Genomic DNA, 17,446 nt, shown 5'->3' with positions numbered 1-17,446 from the left:
TTAGTGTCATCAGAGTGTCTAGTATGATTAATCAAAGCAGGTGTTTTGTTTATGCTGAACTTAAAAGGCAGCCTGCATGCTGTGAAAGTCAAGAAACAAAATAAAACAGTGTAGGGAGATATTGCAAACCCCCACTGCCTCCCACTTACAGCCAGAGGAAACACAGGTAAATTATAGCCATAGGTACAGAAAATATTTTGGAAGTGGGAAACATGCACAGATCTCTGGGGGCTTTCACTATTGGAGACGTGTCTCTGTTTTCTCATTTCAAGATTTTTAGCCAATAAAATGTATATTTTACAACTAAAGACAGCCGTACAAGCAAGCAATAGTATTAATGGGTAGTAAAGATGATTACTTGTCAAAAAATTCCTACCGCCCACTCACAGAAAACGTCTCTTGAATCAAAAGCCCCGTATACTGGCTACCCCAGCTGACTCTTCTTTACCATCAATTTCCTGTTTTAAATTGTATTACTGGCCATTCTGCTTCTCCTCCACATTACCCTCTGCTCAATCAGGAACCAAAATTATTCAGAATTATTACAGGCAGCTGCAAATCTGTCTACAATGACTGCAAAGTCCTGGACAGCATCCTATAATCTAATTCAGTGATAGATTTTAAGCCAAGAGGGACCTTTCTATCAACAAATTCTATCAGCTGTGGCCAGAGGAGCTTCCACATGGGTCATCAGCAGAGTTTGAATCCTCAACCTTCAGACCCCAACACAGACCTCTATCATTTGACTTACAACCATGTGCAACCATTGTAAAATTTTGTAATGAATAGCAGCCCAAGCACCCTGCCGTCCACCCCCCCACCCACTGCCATGATAGTTTTCTCACATTTATATTGGGCTCAAGTTTCACAGGCATGATCTCAACTCAAAGGAGGAGTAGGGGTGGGGAAGGGAAGGATCTAGTAAATTTCAATAAAATCAATTCAGCCATTTCTGAGTAATCTGAAAATGAAAAAATAAACCTCTTTCAAAGGATCAGATGAGGAAAATTTGTTCTCAGGTAACTCTAAACCAACTAAAGTCAGAAACTTAAAACTTAGCTCAATTATTAAGTCTCTAATACTTAAAAAAATCATCAAGTTTGAAGATAATCTGTTCACTAGTTTTAAAATTATGAGCATTTTAAGTGGTAGTTTTGCAAGTGTATATGAGAATATTTATATCCACTTAGTTACACACATTTGAGGATCCATTTATTATCATCCCAATTAAGGACATAACTGATAAACAAATACTGAATGTAACTATATACACAATATTTCATTTGTGATTAAAGCTACGAAGCCAAATTTTCTTCATATTTGGCTTTACTTTGAAATGTGAATGATTTGTACAAAACCAGCCAAGTTTGATGTTTATAGCTTCATCCATTTCTGAGTTATCCAAGTGAAAAATGTATTATTGGAACATATGGGGAGTTTATAAGTGCTCTCTGGAGGACAGCTGCATTAGGAATGCATTTGATAGGGATGGTTGAGTTAAGGTCACCTGGGTTCAGGAGACATCAATTGTTGATGGCTGAGTTCACAAGGTATCAAGCAAAATCCAGTAGCTCCAAATCAAGGAAGGCTGAAGTCAATTAGAGGACATCTGTCATCTCTCAAGTGGACATCCTAGCTCCAAGTTATGCCCCACCACAAGTCTGTGCAGAGGCTATATTTGGGACAAGGTGGTTACATAATAGTAAGTTTATACTAGAGCTGATAGAAATTTTCCCAACAGAACAGTTTTCTGGCAGAAAGTGCTGATTCGACAGAATCTATGGGAACATGTCAAATTCCACTGAAATTTGAGAAAGAAACCCCAGGTGGGCTGGCTGGCTGGTTCCCGAGCCTACCTCACAGCCCCGCTAGCCAACTGTGGTGGAGGCAGGGTGGCTGGGAACAGCACCTCCCCACCAGCTGGCTAGAGAGGCTGCCAAGGAGAGTGGGGAGCCAGCTAGCCAGATGGAAATTTCTGAAGAATTCCATTTTGCTTCTTTCAAACTTTTTTTAAAAAAAGTTTATTCCATTGAAAATTCTGGCATTTCGGACTCTTTATTCTGATCTGAAACCATATTTGAGGGGTGGAAATAAGAGATGCAAAATTTCCCACAGAATAGAAGCTGAAGTTACTGCTCAGTTCCAGTAGAGACCTCTGCACTGAGCAATAGAAAGTCCAGCCCACTGGGCTCAGGCCTGTCTGAGGACACAGGAGCTTAAGAGAGATCTTCAGGATGAGAGTGAGACCCTGTGCACTCACCTCTATAGCCCTGATCCAGCTACAGTTAATTGGGTTATTGTAATGATTACTGTACGCAGATATTGAGTTAATTTACTTGCAGGTGTGTCAGGAAATATACCCAGGAAGGGTAGATTCTGGTAAACACTTCAAGGGATAAGAGACAATGGAGAGCTAAAATACTGTGCCTAGCTGACAGAACTGGTCTAACCAGGCTCCGGAGACACAGAAGAGAACAAAGAACTTTGATTGGATTTAAAAGGGGAGGGGCCAGGCAGGAGATTCAAAAGGCAGAGACTGTTGGGGAACAGACTGACAGTCAGATGACATGCAGACTCCATAGGTCAGGAGTCTGGGGTAAGATAGGCCTACCTCAGCCTTTAGGTTATACAGACCTGTGTAGCCTGTTTATTGGTTTAAAACCTCTTCTTTTGTGCTTTTTCTTGTTCCAACTATTAAGAGTAAATAGTCTGGTTTAAAAAGACCTTTTGGAGTCACTGTATTCATCACTGGTCATAGCTCCCAAGGGCAGAACTACAGATACTGAGTCCAGTCAGGCCTGCTGGGTAAGCACGGTGGATACACAGGGGACTATAGCCCACGGCCCTGTCTAAGAGCACAAGAATTGTGGGATTTCACCCCAGGGAAGATAAAGGAATGGGGCCTCATACCAGAGGGCGGTGCACTCACAGATATCAAGAAAGGGGTCAGAGGTGCAGGTAACCCTATGCTCATGACAGAAAGACGTATCTCATTCCACTAATCGTGATTAAACCCTATTGCAGTTTAGTGCTCAATTCTACAGTATCTAATTACAATTAGCTGACATGATGTTCAGCACAATTTGTACCAGTCAGCATCATATTGGCTAACTCAGTTCTTCACGGATGTGTTCAAACTTGGTAAAATACATAGTGAAGAATAGCCTTTTGCATGTATATAGGTAATTAGGCTTTGATTCTGTAACGTGAAGCATGCTGGCAGACTGCTGACCTTTGTGGAGTCCCACTGGTTTCATGGATGCATCAATTCACCCCACACAACCAATTACAGGATCAAGGCCTATCAACTCTCACACACACTTAGACTTAAACCAGAAGAAAGAACTGTGGCTTAACTGTAGCGTTCTGTACCAGGTATGTTAACATCTTAATTTGCAGTATTTTTATTAATCTAATGGTTAAGGTTGAGTTTTGGGCAGGGGTGGGGGTAACTACTAGGGTAACCCTATCTGCACTATGTGGACCTTCCTTTCTATTCATTTTTTCTTCTACAAAAGCAGTTCTGATGTGGAAAAATTGGAAAATGTCCAGCAGAGGGCAACAAAAATGATTAGGGGACTGGAACACATGACTTATGAGGAGAGGCTGAGGGAACTGGGATTTTTTAGTCAGCGGAAGAGAAGAATGAGGAGGGATTTGATAGCTGCTTTCAACTACCTGAAAGGGGGTTCCAAAGAGGATGGATCTAGACTGTTCTCGGTGGTAGCAGATGACAGAACCAGGAGTAATGGTCTCAAGTTGCAGTGGGGGAGGTTTAGGTTGGATATTAGGAAAAACTTTTTCACTGGGAGGGTGATGAAACACTGGAATGCATTACCTAGGGATGTGGTGGAATCTCCTTCCTTGGAAGTTTTTAAGGTCAGGCTTGACAAAGCCCTGGCTGGGATGATTTAGTTGGGGATTGGTCCTGCTTTGAGCAGGGTGTTGGACTAGATGACCTCCTGAGGTTCCCTTCCAACCCTGATATTCTATGATTCTATGACATAAAGGAATCGATTCTCTTTTTTAATTATATGTGTAACTAGAGCTGCAAATAACTACATAAAAATGCAGTCTTTCATTGAATCCAGCAAAACCTTTTGCTCTTTCACCTCCAATCTTCTGTTTCCCTTGAAAATTAGAACAAGCAAGGAAACAAACAAACAATAATAATAATAAAAAAAGCAACAAAGAAGCAAAGAGTCCAAGCAGAACTCTTCCATTTTGCTGGGCAAATATCTGACTTTGAGCCCATAGGTTGCTGAGAGACCTCGGAAGAAGTCTGCTTATGCAAACAAGGCAAACAGAAGAAGTGCAAACTCAGAGTAGTAAGTCTTTTTTACTTATGATTTATATGTAAAATTATAGATGAGTGAACAGGGGCTTGAAATCTGAGACCCCGCCTTGAATAGTGACCCTGAAATGTCCAAGTCCAGAACTTCAAGTCTGTGCATTGGAACCTGCACTTTAAGTTTAGATCCAGAAGTGGAAGGGACCTGTTCTCAAGATCTGGTTTGGATGCAACCCAAGATTTGATTCTATTCTATATAGGTTCTTAAACCGCCTGCATCACCATAATTTCGGAGCACCTTCCAGTAGTGTATTAAGCAAAGCGGCTAACGCCTGTCATGTGTGATTTGTACTCTCTCATCCTGTTCCTGTAGGGGGGAAACTGTGTGCACAGTGTAGTGTTTTGTTTCGATAGGCTGGTTCGTATTTGCTTTATGCACATGGTCCTATGTGTGTGTTTGAAGGTGGTGAGGTTTGGGATGATCCTTAGTACCTGTTGGAGTTCATTCCACAGTCTCCGACCAGCCCCAAGAAATGTGTGTTTCCTGCAAAGATGATGTTTACCTTTGTGCTGAAAAGGTCCGTTGTGCCTCAGGAGCAAAGTTATGGACCACAGTTGCCCTGCCAGAGTTTTAGGTAATCCACATATTGTGGGGACCAGGCTACTGAGTGCCTTGGAGAGAAGGAATGAGACCTTGAGTTGATATTCTACAGGATGACAGTGTTGGCAGCTGATGTGATTGAAACTTGGACATTATTCAGATATGAAGGTGCTTTGGAATGCTTGTCCTCAAGGCAAAAGGCCCATCCATTACTCCGCACAAGAAGGTTGTATTGTGACCTGTAGCCCTAGAGTCAGAATTGGAGTTGTCAATCAGTGAGGCTGTAGGAGTCATGGGCAATCCTCTGCACCTCCTTACTGATTTCTGCACAGACTTTACTTCCTTAGCAATGTGTTGATCACTGTAATTATTTCAGTCATATGTACTGAAGTTCTGAATAGGAGCTGGCTTGCTAATTTTCAGGTCTGTGAATTTCAATCTGGGCTGCAACTTGAACATTATTAGAAAAGAGACAGTTTGTCATGTGTAATGTTCCTGTGGTTAATAAATAACGTTTTATGTTGACATTGCAACACACTGTGCAAAATTAATCCATAAGCAAATGTGTGCAGTATGGTATTGACTTGTGCTGATAAGACAGTTCTAAGGGCACAAGGATTTACATAAATTAATACATGCTATTATGGATTTCTGTTTTGCTAGGAGTGTGGTCTTAATAGTGACATGGATAAGAGGGGTTTGAAAAGGAGGCTATCATCCATTCTGTGAACAAGGTGACTCTCTCATATGGGAGGTAGTACACTTTGCATGGATTACTTTCCTATAATCATTTTTGTAGCTGCTTCTGGATAGTGCTTAAACTTACCCGCATTATAAAAAGAGAAGGTAACCTCTGATAAATATGTATTCATTTATAAACATATTCTAACGGGAGGTCTGGAAAGCAGGTCTCAAAAAGGAAACATAAAAGTGTGTGCATTCTCCCATCACCACCAAGTCACAAACAGGCTGAAAACAGGCTCTCTCCCTCATGCCCAAAGGAGCCTAAAGATTCTCTGCAGTCCCAGGACTTAGAGTGGACTTCTCCAGTGACAGGATCTCTGATCTCACTTAAAACTAATTTTATCCTGGGATGTAAGTGATAATCAGAATTGGGTCCTCAGTCTTTCTTCCTGCTATGGCCCTTTCTTAGTGATAGATTCCTGAGTGTGTTTTCTTTTTGGATGGCCAGCTTGTTCACCAAAAGTTAGCTGCAGTCAGAGATGGCCTCCCAGCACGGTATTTCCATAGCTGATTGGCCAGTCCTCTCTTACCAATGCCCAATAACAAAGCTTGACAGGCCCTCTAGTACAGCTGCATGAGACTAGAGCTAGATGAAAAATTTCAATCAAAACTTCTTGTGGTGAAAAATGCAGATTCAGCCACACAGAATGATTTAACAAATTTGAGTTGATTTTTTGCAGAAGTGTTTCAGTCAGAAAAAGGAAAATTCAAACAAACAAACAAAAAAAACCCCAACCCAACCAACCAAACCCAAAAACAAAATCTGAAAAAATCAAAATGTTTAAATTCAACATTTCCGAAACAGCATTTTGATGTTTTTCAATTTGAAACAACTTTTTGTGTTAAATTTCCTTTTAATTTTATTTTAAAAAATTACATGTAGAAAAATGCTCAAAATACAAATTAAACATTTTTTTTAATTAACAGAGACCCAACAAAATCCATTAATCACCCAGCTCTATGTGAGAGTGAAGCACTGGCTGTAAATCCCTATCCCTAGCATGAATTAATTGGAGAGGGACAGGGGAGGAGTCTAGATTAAATGTTTCACTCATGGTACAAAAATATTTCTCTTACAGATAGAATACAAGAAAAAACCTGTGCTCTTTCTTTCTTTCTTTCTTTCTTTCTTTCTTTCTTTCTTTCTTTCTTTCTTTCTTTCTTTCTTTCTTTCTTTCTTTCTTTCTTTCTTTCTATTTCTAAAGAAACAAATCATGCTGTAAACGAAGTCTGAATTTCCTGGAAGCTTGCATGCACATAGATTGTGGGATGAGCTGGAATAGACTGGACTATACTGCCCTTGCATTCAATTTTTTTAAAATTATTTTTTCTTTGTAAATCGGATTGCAGAATGACATGAATGATCTCCAGTGGCTAATTAAATAAATTTCCATGGATGTTAACTGGAATCTATAGTCTACCAAATACAGTACCTATCTCATATCACAAGGTAGAGCCTTAAAATGCTGTCAGGGCTGTATTTTTATTAAGATGTTATTTAGTTTCCCCAATGTCAATGAATCATTGCATTTTCATTGCTTAAGTTCTGATCCTGTATTGTGATCTGCGTAGGAAGACTGCTGTGCTTGTGCAGAGTTCCACTGACTTCATTTAGTCCATTTGCATGGATCCACAATGCAAGCTCAGTCCTGCCATCTGATTCGCATACATGGACCCCAGATGACAGGACTGCAGCCTTAACGTTCTTTAGGATCCAAAAATATTCTCCATTTTACAAAAAGATTAAAATTCTTTGTGGAAGTAGCAGTGCAAATTGTGGCTTAACAACTCTGGTTGTATGACTGTGTATTAATGATTGTTGTCTTGGAACTTGTTAGGATTCTGCATCTCACGTAGAACAGTGCCAGAAACGTTACTTTTTTTCTTGGAGTGTGTGTGTGTGTATTTAATTTATGGAACTGAGTGGAAGTACATCTCAGTATACTATATCCTACAACATCCCTTTAATTTTGATGTGTTTTTATTACAAATTCTCTTGACTTTGTGCTCACAGCACAATTCTTTCTTGTTTGTTTGCTTTAGGGAAGTAATGATATCTAGTCAAAAAACATATATACATACATAGATTGGTTATAGGCTGGAGCCAGAGAAAAATTCCAGGGCAGAGCCCACATCCAGACAGCCTAGAGAAACTCTCCAGGTGGCAAAGACACAGAATCACCCTCATCACTGCACCATCAGGGAAGGAGGAGGGAAAGATGGAGTCCTGTTGGACCCACCCCTTCACCCCAATGACCCAGGGACCAGGAACTCAGCAGGATGACCCCCTACCAAACCATTCCAGGGGCATTAGGACGGACCCATGTGGGCTCAGGCAAGAGAAATTTTCCAGGCAGGAGCAAACGCGCAGCCCCATAAACTCTCCAGCTGGCAGAGCAGATGCAGAAGCAGCCTCATCACGTGCTGCCACAAAGACTGACGTCAGACTGCTGTCACAGTTCTTACTCTGGAGATTCTCCTGTACTGATTGACTGTTTGTTCCAACACCCTCCGTCACAAACTCCGCACCTCAGCCTCACTCCACCTGTCAGAGGCGAGGGCGGTGAGGGGGGGACGGGGAGGTAGTCGGGGTCATGCACCCCTGCCAGATTTGCTGCTTGGCTTGTACTGAGCATGGTCACACAGAGGTCAGTAATATCTGCTGAAGCCATTGCCCTCACTCTGCCCCCCCCCCCGCCCAAATATCGGTAGGTACAGGTGGTCCCTGCCCTGTAAGCTCTTCAGGGCAGGGACTTTGTTTACTGTCTATCACAGCTGGGCCCCAATCTTGATTGGTCCCTAGGCACTACAGACAAGTGATGGGAGGGGAAACAGAGTCACATAGCAGGGCAGTGATCATGCTGGAGCTAGAATTCAGGTTTCCTGAGCCTCCAAGCAGTTCCCTATCCACTGCTGTTATAATACTAATAACTCTTTTCTAAACATGGCTTCCTTGATAGACATCACATCTATTTTTGGTCTTTTCCCCCCAACTTAGTTTTTTTCTATACCTGTATAATGGGTTTTCTTCCAAAAATGTTATCTGTTCAAGGTACATGCTGAATATAAGGATCTTTCAAAGGTTACATATATGTAGCTTCAAAACTTCTGAAACAAGCAAGAGCCTTCTTCTAACTTGACAAAGTCTTTGTCTTATTTTATTTTATTTTTTTAATGGCAATGGGAGCTAATGTTATGATAGCAGCATGCAACGGAAAACTCGTTTGTCTTGTTTGGATATCCCTGGAATATACACCTGATTTACTTAAGGTGGTCAACATGGTATTACACATCTTCTGCCAGTTAATAGTTAAGTCTGACCCCATGGTTTTTGTGTGCAGTGTTGTTGAAGCTGTGTTTGGTCCCAAGATATTAGAGAGACAAGATGGTTGAGGTAATTTCTTTTATTGGACCAACTTCTGTTGGTGAAAGAGACAAGGTTTGGAGCTACACAGAACTCTTCTTCAGGTCCGATAAAAGATATTCCCTCCCCCCCATACCCTCTCCCCTGGTTTTTGTCATTCAGCAAAGGCTGAATTTCTACCTTTAGCACAAATTGAACTAGAAAGTGCCAAGACAGATGTTGGAACCGGTAATGAGCTATTCAGCCATTCACCTGTAGATCACTGCTTTGACTCTGTTCCAGGACAGTAGCACCCAAAAGCTGTGGCAGACTGATAGCATCTACAAGGCTGAGATGAAATGAGTTGGCATTGTATCACTACTTCATTATAGTGCCATTACCTGCCTTCTGTTTTTCTTTTTCAAAATTGGTAAATACGAGCAAATGAAATGAGTTGTTGGTATCAGTCTTGCTCCTGGTAGATAGGTGTCAAGACTGCATCACAGCAGTCATCCTTTCAGTAGGCACAAACTGGGACCTTGGGCCTACATTGGGCTCCACGCAGCCAGAACCTCGCTCCCCTGGGGAACATAGTCACAGCAAGAGCAGGGCTAAATTCAATCTATGGGTGAGTTATTCATAACACGTTTTAGAGCGATGCCTAAATAAACCCATACCCTCCTCCTTCAAAAAGGTATTGAGAAGACAGCTGCCACTTGAATAAAAAGAAGTGGAACAAAAAGATGCATGCAAAGTAGCTCAACTCAATCACTTTTCTGATGCATCCCGTCTTCCATCCTTCATCTGTTAGTTGTCTGTTCTGACTCTGAGCTTTTCCAGGCAGGTACATTCTCTGCATTTTTGTCTTTAAGCACTATTCATAATACAGTAAAGATCCTGATTTCCCCCTCCCACTGGAAGGAAAAAGAAGAGGGGAAAACTAAAGGAGGATTCTGCTGCAGCCCTGCGCCCTAGCCACAGCTTGAGGGATGGATCTCCCCCCCTGTCAGTATCTACTCTCTTCACCTATATAAAGCCCAATCATGTGTCATATAAATGAAGTGAATTTTCACCCAGCATGACTAAAAGACATATCACTACCTAATAAATTCCCATGTTGCAATAAATATTTGTAGAAGAGCTTGAGAGTGAGGGACCATAGGGATGGGAAAGAGAACAGTTATAATGAAACAAATATAGCCGGAATCCTCTCGTGCCAACCTAGATTTTTTTGGGGTTCTTCTCCAAGGCCCTAATCCAGTGCATACTCAGGGCTTCCCCAGATTTATAGTCTACGAGACTGAGAGCTCAGAATGGAATCAGTGGAAATTCCATAAGCAGCTTCAGGGCAGTATTCCTGAACAATAAGTTGGTTAAGTTGTTCTGATTACTAATTGAGCCAATTCTTTAATGTTCTGCAGTTAGTTTGAGTTAAAAAGCAGAAAGGTTAATAAGTTTGGAAACTCTCAGTTAAAGTTGTCTCGGCAGAACAATGCAGATTCCCGTTCACTTACAGATATAATAAAGGGTCATTTTCTGCCTTGGATTACACCAGTGTGATCCTATTGATTTCATTGTATATGCCTATAACTAGATGGCAGAATTGGGCCAAAACACTTGAAGGTGAAGAAATTCATAATGAGGTTTACATAAGCAATCTTAGCCACTAACCTTGTATTCTGGTTTATGATTTACTTATAATATGCCTGGTGGCTGGCAGGCAATTAAAAATTCTCATAGAGATTTCAGGGTGTTTTTATATTCTTGTCATGATACCAACATAAGTTGTAGTTATTTAAAATGTGAGATTGCACTGGGAAAATAATTTGTTTTACTCTAGTCTTTAAAATAATTTTCCAGATTGGAACAGCTCAGAGCTTTTACATTCAGTCTGGTCTAAACTCAGCAGCAGGCTCAATTATTGAAAAAAAAATTGCTTACAGGTCTTGCAGTCCCTCTTGTTGGGCTTTCTTTTGTCCATTCTATGCAACACCTATTCAGAATTTTCCAGCCCTACATTTTTCCACTTTCATTGTTAATATCCAGTTTATCCCTTTACCAGTGGAGGGAAGACTTTAAAAAACTCTACCAGCGATTCCCTTCTCCCTTCAGTGTTCTGGGCTTAGTTCATCCCTACTGTAATTCTAGAGACTTTAGTAGAGCTACATCAGTGATGAATTTGACCCAAACAGTGTCTCCATCTCTTTCCATAAAATTGCAGTGCAGGGCAATGCAGAGTGCTTCAATGGACCTGATGGCGGCCTCACCCCTTGTGATAGTGTGCATGGGAGTGAGGACATGATCCCATATTCAGGGCTCAGCCACAATTGTAGTAACACAGACCACTTGTGGGACACATACTGCCCCAAAAGGGACAGGAAAGAAATGTAGTCATAACTTCATCCATCTATGCTGGCAAGCAGAGCTGCCCAACCAGTTTTCTAAGGGAGGGTGCAATATTTTCCTGTAAATAAGCATTAAGGGCTGGAGTGTGCCTCCCTTACATGTAGTAGTAGCTTAGGGTGGGATCCACAAAGGTACTTAGGAGCCTAAATCCCAGACTTAGCCACCTAAATCCCAAGTTTAGGCTCCTAAGTCCTAGTTGTGGCTCTACTGATATCCACAAAACTTCTGCTGAACCCTGTAGGCCCCTGAACTCACACAGCACCTCAGTTTTTGCAGTAAGAGTGTTTCTGCCTCTGAGCATGCACACAGCTCTCTCCCTCTAGGCATCTGAATGTCTGTCTCCCACCTATACTCCAGAGCCATTCGCAAACCAAGGGAAGATAGGCATACAGCCACTTAAGTCGTGTATGGGACCTGATCTACTAGGCATCCTACTGAGCATGCTGGCTGGATGGGTCCCATTCAAAAGCCATCCAGAGGAGGAAGTGAATCAACGCCCATTCAAAATCCAGTGCTCGCCTTATAACTTGTAGTTCAGTGGTTAGCGCACCCACCTGGGAGGCAAAGGTTCAATTTTCCCTCTCTGCCCAGGGAGGGGGAGGGATTTGAATAGGGGGTCTCTTGCCTCACAGGAGGGTGCTCTAACCACTGAGCTATGAGATAGTCTGTCTCTCCTGTAGAAGTTATTCCACTGTGGATAAATAGTGAGGAGTGATTGGAACAGAGGGACTGGACCCAGCATCTCCCACCACCTAGTTGCATACGCTGTCCACTGGGCTACAGAGTCATTCCCACATGCTCTCTCTCTGCCCAATGACTATTTAAAGCTGTGTCCACAATGAAACAGTTACTGGGCCAGAGAAAAAGAATGACTCTGTCGTCCAGTGGTTAGGACACCTCCTGCGGAGGTGGAAGACCCTCTGTCCAGACCCCCTGCTCCAAACATGCTTTCATGATTTGCCCACAGTGGAACAACTTCAGCAGGAGAAACTGAGGGAGACCTCTTTCCTCCTCCATGAGAATATCCTATGGCTCAGTGGTTAGAGTGCTCTTCTCCTGAGCGATGGGAGACCCCTATTCAAATGATTTTTCCCCATCAGGCAAAGGGGTGGGGGTGGCGGTGGAGGTGGGAATTGAACCTGTGTCTCCTGCAGCCCAGAAAAGTTCTCTAATCAGTGGGCTAAAAGTCATAAGGTAGGCACCATGTTTTGTGTGGAGCGAGGCAAGCACCTAACTCAGTCTCCCCCAGAACTGCCTTAGACACCTAAACTGGCTGACTCCAGATGATGGGTTCCCTCCCTGCAGCCTGGAATTAGATATCTATCTCTCTGAGAGGGGCATGGCTTAGTTCACACCCCTATTGTCAGCATCTCCTACTGGCTAGCTTAGGCGGCTCCCTATAGTGTGTTGGCTTTTGTGGATTGCATTGGAAGGCTCCTATCTTTCGCTATTCATTATCTAGGAGCCCATGCATCTAACTCAGCTTTGTGGATCGCAGTGTTGTTCCTATTATTTTCTAGGCACCTAAAAGTTAGGTGCTGTGGTACTCAGCATTGCAATGTCTAAGTCCCTTTGTGGATCCCTCCCTTACTCCATAAGTAGTCCTACAGATTTCAGTGGGACTACTCATTATTCACTGTGAGTAAAGATACCCACAGTTGGCTCTAAGTGCACAAATGTGTTCAATTCTTGGGCTTATTTCTCAGCCTTTATGTGAAACTGCAGTCTGGATGGTTTGCATTTACTTTAGATGATGACGATGGTGGTGGTGATGATTAATAGATATCCCAAGCCATCTTTCATCAGGCCCAGGGGAGTACACTAGAAAAACTACACTCACACGAATGAATTATAATTTGATGAATACGTAGGGATCATGCCATGTGTTGATTAAAATGTGTTTAAAATGTGACTTGGCATGGGCATGTAATGGAATGTTTGTGAGTGGGTGTCTCTGCTTTCGCAGATGACTTTGATTCTGTAGCTGTGGAAATTACCAGAAAAATTGATTCTTTGATATGCTGTTCTGGGGTATGAGTCCTGCAATTTACAAGAGAAGAGCATGGCTAAAAGTCTGTTGGCTTCTCTGCTGGGAGTCATCATTATAGTTTATGGATTTCAGAGTAACAGCCGTGTTAATCTGTATTCGCAAAAAGAAAAGGAGTACTTGTGGCACCTTAGAGACTAACCAATTTATTTGAGCATGAGCTTTCGTGAGCTACATCTCACTTCATCGGATGCATACTGTGGAAACTGCAGAAGACATTATATACACAGAGACCATGAAACAATACCTCCTCCCACCCCACTCTCCTGCTGGTAATAGCTTATCTAAAATGATCATCAAGTTGGGCCATTTCCAGCACAAATCCAGGTTTTCTCACCCTCCGCCCCCCACACACAAACTCACTCTCCTGCTGGTAATAGCCCATCCAAAGTGACCACTCTCTTTAAAATGTGTATGATAATCAAGGTGGGCCATTTCAAGCACAAATCCAGGTTTTCTCAGCCCCCCACCCCCCTCCAAAAACCACACACACAAACTCACTCTCCTGCTGGTAATAGCTTATCCAAAGTGACCACTCTCCCTACAATGTGTATGATAATCAAGGTGGGCCATTTCCAGCACAAATCCAGGTTTTCCTCACCCCCCCCCCCCCCCCAAACACACACACACAAACTCACTCTCCTGCTGGTAATAGTTTATCCAAAGTGACCACTCTCCCTACAATGTGCATGATAATCAAGGTGGGCCATTTCCAGCACAAATCCAGGTTTTCTTACGCCCCCCCCCCCCCAAACTCACTCTCCTGCTGGCAATAGCTCATCCAAACTGACCACTCTCCTTACAATGTGCATGATAATCAAGGTGGGCCATTTCCAGCATAAATCCAAGTTTAACCAGAACTTCGGGGGGTGGGAGGGGTAGAAAAAAACAAGGGGAAATAGGCTACCTTGCATAAAGACTTAGCCACTCCCAGTCTCTATTTAAGCCTAAATTAATAGTATCCAATTTGCAAATGAATTCCAATTCAGCAGTTTCTCGCTGGAGTCTGGATTTGAAGTTTTTTTGTTGTAAGATAGCGACCTTCATGTCTGTGATTGCATGACCAGAGAGATTGAAGTGTTCTCCGACTGGTTTATGAATGTTATAATTCTTGACATCTGATGTGTGTCCATTTATTCTTTTACGTAGAGATTGTCCAGTTTGACCAATGTACATGGCAGAGGGGCATTGCTGGCACATGATGGCATATATCACATTGGTGGATGTGCAGGTGAACGAGCCTCTGATAGTGTGGCTGATGTTATTAGGCCCTTTGATGGTGTCCCCTGAATAGATATGTGGGCACAGTTGGCAACGGGCTTTGTTGCAAGGATAGGTTCCTGGGTTAGTGGTTCTGTTGTGTGGTATGTGGTTGTTGGTGAGTATTTGCTTCAGGTTGCGGGGCTGTCTGTAGGCAAGGACTGGCCTGTCTCCCAAGATTTGTGAGAGTGTTGGGTCATCCGGATAGGTTGTAGATCCTTAATAATGCGTTGGAGGGGTTTTAGTTGGGGGCTGAAGGTGACGGCTAGTGGCGTTCTGTTATTTTCTTTGTTAGGCCTGTCCTGTAGTAGGTGACTTCTGGGAACTCTTCTGGCTCTATCAATCTGTTTCTTCACTTCCACAGGTGGGTATTGTAGTTGTAAGAATGCTTGATAGAGATCTTGTAGGTGTTTGTCTCTGTCTGAGGGGTTGGAGCAAATGCGGTTGTATCGCAGAGCTTGGCTGTAGACGATGGATCGTGTGGTGTGGTCAGGGTGAAAGCTGGAGGCATGTAGGTAGGAATAGCGGTCAGTAGGTTTCCGGTATAGGGTGGTGTTTATGTGACCATTGTTTATTAGCACTGTAGTGTTCAGGAAGTGGATCTCTTGTGTGGACTGGACCAGGCTGAGGTTGATGGTGGGATGGAAATTGTTGAAATCATGGTGGAATTCCTCAAGGGCTTCTTTTCCATGGGTCCAGATGATGAAGATGTCATCAATATAGCGCAAGTAGAGTAGGAGCTTTAAGGGACGAGAGCTGAGGAAGCATTGTTCTAAGTCAGCCATAAAAATGTTGGCATACTGTGGGGCCATGCAGGTACCCATAGCAGTGCCGCTGATCTGAAGGTATACATTGTCCCCAAATGTAAAATAGTTATGGGTAAGGACAAAGTCACAAAGTTTATAGATTTCAGAGTAACAGCCGTGTTAGTCTGTATTCGCAAAAAGAAAAGGAGGACTTGTGGCACCTTAGAGACTAACCAATTTATTAGAGCATAAGCTTTCGTGAGCTACAGCTCACTTCTTCAGATGCATATCGTGGAAACTGCAGCAGGCTTTATATATACACAGAGAATATGAAACAATACCTATTCCCACCCCACTGTCCTGCTGGTAATAGCTTATCTAAAGTGATTTCCAGCACAAATCCAGGTTTTCTCACCCTCCACCCCCCCACACAAATTCACTCTCCTGCTGGTGATAGCCCATCCAAAGTGATAACTCTTTACACAATGTGCATGACAATTAAGCTGGGCTATTTCCTGCATAAATCCAGGTTCTCACATCCCCCCTCACCCCCATACACACACAAACTCACTCTCCTGCTGGTAATAGCTCATCCAAACTGACCACTCTTCAAGTTAAAATCCAAGTTAAACCAGAACATCTGGGGGGGGGGGGGGTAGGAAAAAACAAGAGGAAACAGGCTACCTTGCATAATCACAGGGCCTAATAACATCAGCCACACTATCAGAGGCTCGTTCACCTGCACATCCACCAATGTGATATATGCCATCATGTGCCAGCAATGCCCCTCTGCCATGTACATTGGTCAAACTGGACAGTCTCTACGTAAAAGAATAAATGGACACAAATCAGATGTCAAGAATTATAACATTCATAAACCAGTCGGAGAACACTTCAATCTCTCTGGTCACGCGATCACAGACATGAAGGTCGCTATCTTAAAACAAAAAAACTTCAAATCCAGACTCCAGCGAGAAACTGCTGAATTGGAATTCATTTGCAAATTGGATACTATTAATTTAGGCTTAAATAGAGACTTGGAGTGGCTAAGTCATTATGCAAGGTAGCCTGTTTCCTCTTGTTTTTTCCTACCCCCCCCCCCAGATGTTCTGGTTTAACTTGGATTTTAACTTGAAGAGTGGTCAGTTTGGATGAGCTATTACCAGCAGGAGAGTGAGTTTGTGTGTGTATGGGGGTGGGGGGGATGTGAGAACCTGGATTTATGCAGGAAATAGCCCAGCTTAATTGTCATGCACATTGTGTAAAGAGTTATCACTTTGGATGGGCTATCACCAGCAGGAGAGTGAATTTGTGTGGGGGGGTGGAGGGTGAGAAAACCTGGATTTGTGCTGGAAATCACTTTAGATAAGCTATTACCAGCAGGACAGTGGGGTGGGAATAGGTATTGTTTCATATTCTCTGTGTATATATAAAGCCTGCTGCAGTTTCCACGATATGCATCTGAAGAAGTGAGCTGTAGCTCACGAAAGCTTATGCTCTAATAAATTGGTTAGTCTCTAAGGTGCCACAAGTCCTCCTTTTCTTTTTGTGAAAGTTTATAGAGTTATCTTTCTGCACGGGGGATTGGGATCAAAAGCAATATAAATAGTATTATATAGAGAGAGGTAAGGAAAATATGGATGAATTTACCTTGATTTTTTAGAGACATTATATCATCTCTTTTGTGTTGCCAGGGCTACTTTATAATTGGATTTTTTATTGCAGCTGCAGCAGCTTTCTGGTAATGTCTGCTTTAGGTATTGCTGGTAAAAATAATCAAAATAATGAGAAATAGTATCAAGAGAAAAGGGGACAATTCCAGAGGCATCTTAGTTAAAAAAACAGGTACAAAACACTTTATTATTTTATTACAAAGTTTCTTAATTCAGAGCCAGAGGTGAAGTCTGAGAGTGCGAGTGCAGAGGGAGAAGCCAAACACAGCCAAATCCTAATTTTGGGTCTGACACTGACTCCTTCCAGTGCCCCAAAAAAACCGAAGCATGAAGTT

This window comes from Lepidochelys kempii, chromosome 3 (genome assembly GCF_965140265.1).
Source record: "Lepidochelys kempii isolate rLepKem1 chromosome 3, rLepKem1.hap2, whole genome shotgun sequence".
Classification (NCBI taxonomy): domain Eukaryota; kingdom Metazoa; phylum Chordata; order Testudines; family Cheloniidae; genus Lepidochelys; species Lepidochelys kempii.
This window is presented reverse-complemented; position numbering follows the sequence as displayed.